The 4,022-nt window shown below is 34.6% G+C and overlaps 1 protein-coding gene across 2 annotated transcripts in view; it reads right to left on the bottom strand.

The window, feature by feature from the left end:
• LOC106868424 (uncharacterized) overlaps positions 1-3,922 on the bottom strand; it is a 56,267-nt gene extending 52,345 nt beyond the window's left edge. Inside the window, exon 1 of one of the 2 annotated variants that reach the window (XM_052972426.1) lies at positions 2,177-3,922. The gene's annotated coding sequence lies outside the window, so the exon portion shown is untranslated. The remainder of the gene's footprint in view (positions 1-2,176) is intronic. The other variant, XM_014913668.2, reaches the window with a different exon arrangement.
• Positions 3,923-4,022: the final 100 nt, after the last annotated feature.

Here is a 4,022-nt window from a genome sequence, read left to right as displayed (position 1 = left end):
TATATATATGTATGTTTGTATGTATGTATGTATGTATGTATGTATGTATGCATGTATGCGTGTATGTGTGTATGTTTGTATGCATGCATGTGTGCTGCTGTTTTCAGCCGTTGTACGTCGGCTAAAAATGTAAAAATCCCACACAATGAAAATTATTACTTTAAGAATGAAGCCCCTTTAAAATATTTGTTCTGCACCGTATTAGCTAATTCTTATGTCTTCATCATTATATATGCTACTATCCAGTAATTATCTCCATGGAAACCTGTAACCAACGACGCTAACATCCACCAGCAGATACTTTGAAATCACCAGAAATTATTTCAACCTAAAAAAGGAATTGAATTGCCATTTTTTATATGACTCTTGAAATTTATCATAGTTTTTAAAGGCATAGTACAAGCATTTTGAGTAGGGGACTCTTTTCTATATCTTCAGTTTGTCTAGCTGTTCAGTTTAGCTAAGATGTATTGTAGCAACGTTTCAAGTATTTATTATAAATTGTAACCAGGTAGATATTCACCTGTAATCTCAACAAGACAATAAAGAACCGAGTTCAATGGGCATCTATAGTTCGCGAAATGGTTAACTTAGCGATCATGTGTTTTATACATATAGATGGAGATGTACAATATACACACACAGAAGTACATTTATAAGTGTGTTTGAGTATTTTAAGTTGAACCAGGCGAGAATCAAGCACAGAAACAATAGTCGACAACATAACCAGGAATGTCTATCTGATGCACGTTCCTTTGTAATCAATTACAGATTAAGTCATTAAGTAATTAAACAAGTAGCTCCAATATAGAATCATAAAAAAAATAAGAATTCGAAAATCGATGGTTTTCACCAAATATTTATGTTATCACATTTTGTGACGCGCACCTGATGAAATGGGTCTGTTACCTGGTTCCAAACTTTTACTTTTGATTTTGACCATATATGAAATTCTTAAATATTATGGACGGAAGAAATGTAATGGTGTGAGGTTCATGCATTTCCAGTAGCATCGTAGGCAAATGTGAAGTGGTTTTCCGCAAAAACTCGGAACGTAAATCCCGGACATAAGATGTTGTAGGGACTAGAGCTTAACACTTGCTCCTCTCCTGTTAGATAATAGTCATTTCTAACATTTAACTAATATTATTTTATTGACCCTGGGAGGATGGTTAAGTCGGCCCTGTTGAGATTTGAAATCAGAACATGAATGAAGTAACTAGATAACATAAAGAATTTTTTTCCGTGTTCAAAAGATTTTGCAGTCCGTCGCCCTAGAAAGAGTAGAATTGTTTGTCTCGATTGACTATTCTCAACTCCCTATACTCTGTGGAAAGTATAAGGAGTACAATTAACTCTGGTGTATTCTACATGTTTCTCTCAAGAATATCAAAGTACAATAGACTTGATAAACTGAAATTGTGAGCCTATTTCAATTCTCATTAATGTATTTGTAACATCACTTACATTATTAAACTCGGATAGAAGGGGTTTGAACGCCACAACGTCACATTTCTCTAACCTAGTAAAATACAGTCATTGATATGAAAAAGAAAGTCTATTTTCTTATACAACGATCGTCATATCAATCGATTCTAATTCTTAAATTCCCCACATTCACTTACACATGTACACATACATATACATGCATGCAGATCGTCACACGTAGACTCACTTATTCACATTCTCATTGATGAGATATATTTCATTTACTGAATTTTCACAGATGAATATACACATATATAAAGACCTTTGAAATATCATACAAGCACATATACTAAGTTATCTTTCTAAACATAAGAATAATATCTAGTAAATATGTTTTTAATAGCTAATTAAATCAATTAAAATAATGAATTATCAGAGCACTGCAATTTTTCACATGCGTTCACGCATACTACGCCAGTGAATAGAGATAGATCTCCACGCTGCTTCGCACAATGACGACTACATATTCTCCTCATAGCTGTCATAAAGAAAATGTAGTTTTATTTGACACCATTTCTTACAACACTTCAATTATCTGCCTCTGAAATAATCTATCAGGGGTACTGATATGAAAGCAAAGCAAATCATCTCATTCTCACGTACCACCACCCTCCATCACGACTGGATAAATATCGATTAGCTTCCAAAAGAATTTAAGTAAATGTGTATATATAAAGTTTATACTTACAGAATATTCAAACTGATGTTATGTCAGGCTATGTTTGAATAGTTGCTATCGTTGATGTTGTTCTGTTTGTTCTAGCAATTGTTGCAATAATTGCTTTCACCGCTTTAAACAGAGTGGCCATTTCACTGTGCTTAATAGCACACAACACCTGCTGTGTGTCTGCAGACAAACTCTTTCGGTTAATAACTTACGGAAACAATAAATTCCTTTCTCACTTTCTCAACTTATCACCTCATATATACATCGAATGAATCCAAATACTGTTATTTCCCGTATAGATGTGAGTGTGTGTGTGTGCACGCACATATCTCTGTTAGCGTATTTGTGGTGTGTGCGCACGCATACAGATGCGTTTGTTTATTTGTCTTTTGTGTAATTAGTTGGACGCAATGAACTCACACGTAGGTTTATGCACACACACATATATGTATGTATATGTGTATGTATGTATGTATGTATGTATGTATATACCTATGGATCTATGTGTGTGTGTGTGTGTGTGTGTGTGTTTTACATTTTTTCCGTGAATCAGTGTGTCAGTGTTCCACACGGAATATACGCGCTTCTACTCACCTGAGTACATCGGTGGCAGGTATACGACAGCATATAAGAGAATATTTGCACGCTGACAGGAATGGGAAATGACTAGAATGTCTATTTCCACAGATCTATGACTGCTACTATACGTAGTTGCATTCGAGTTTGCATGTACGTGGAAGGAAAATTAATTCGTTAGCTTATAATACGCCTGTAAAAGATCTATGTGCTTTGATGTAGGCTTTTGTCAGTATAAGGTTCTAAAGAGAATAAAAGGAAGATTAGTTTTGATCTTTACGTTATCCAGCATAATCAATAATTATATCTCAGACAGGAGGTGGAGGGAGCGATGAAAATATGACGATAGTCGAAACGTTTCCATAGTAACGTTTGGCACACGAGTATTCTTGTAAATATTCCATATGGTTCATTGGCTTTATCAATTTTAGCACAGTAATTCTATTGCAATTTTAATTTAATTTTTTTTTTTTCGTTTTTCACTTTTTCTCCCCCACTGAAAACGGAATTGTTTTGTTACGTGGTAATAATCAAAAGTGAAAGTAAACCGTGAAGCATTAAAAGATGGAGCGAATAAAACCAGGAAACGGCGACGATAACGGCAATGGCAGCAGCAATAGCAGCAGCTGAAGTAATAACAGACATACCGATAGCAATAACAGCAGACTCTGTAGCAGTAACAGTAGCTGCGGCAGCAGCAGCAACAGTCACGCAGAAGTGCAAAACGGTGGTTTGCAATTTTAAAATTGTACCGGCTTAAAAAAGGAAACGCTATTTCATTGGCTGAGGAATTAAAGAATAATTACTTGTCGGTGGATTAATGAAAGAATTAAGTGCTTGTCTATAGAAATCGAATTTAAGCGTTGTTATAATATCCGGAATTATTAGTTAATAATTCCATTTGTTAAATTGTACACTTTACAGTCCATGTCCATCTAGGTGAATATTGAGGTAAAAGTAATCATAACTCTCTATTAATAATAACAACAATAATAATAATGATAATGATCTTTTCTACTATAGGCACAAGGCCTGACATTTCAGGTGGAGAGTCAATTACATCGACTCCAGTGCGTAACTGGTACTTATTTCCTCGAGCCCGAAAGGATGAAAAGCAAAATACACCTCGACAGAATTTAAACTCAGAATGTTAAGACAAATGGAATGTCGTTAAGCATTTTGCCTGGCTTGTTAACGATTCTGTCAGTTAGCCACCTTAATAAAAATAATAATATTAATAGCATTGTCTACAGAATTTTACTGTACGCGTATGCGATATATATAATTATAT

The sequence above is a fragment of the Octopus bimaculoides genome, chromosome 13 (assembly GCF_001194135.2).
Source record: "Octopus bimaculoides isolate UCB-OBI-ISO-001 chromosome 13, ASM119413v2, whole genome shotgun sequence".
In the NCBI taxonomy this organism is placed as follows: domain Eukaryota; kingdom Metazoa; phylum Mollusca; class Cephalopoda; order Octopoda; family Octopodidae; genus Octopus; species Octopus bimaculoides.
Note: the sequence above shows the minus strand (reverse complement) of the source record. Positions and strands in the feature narration are given on the sequence as shown.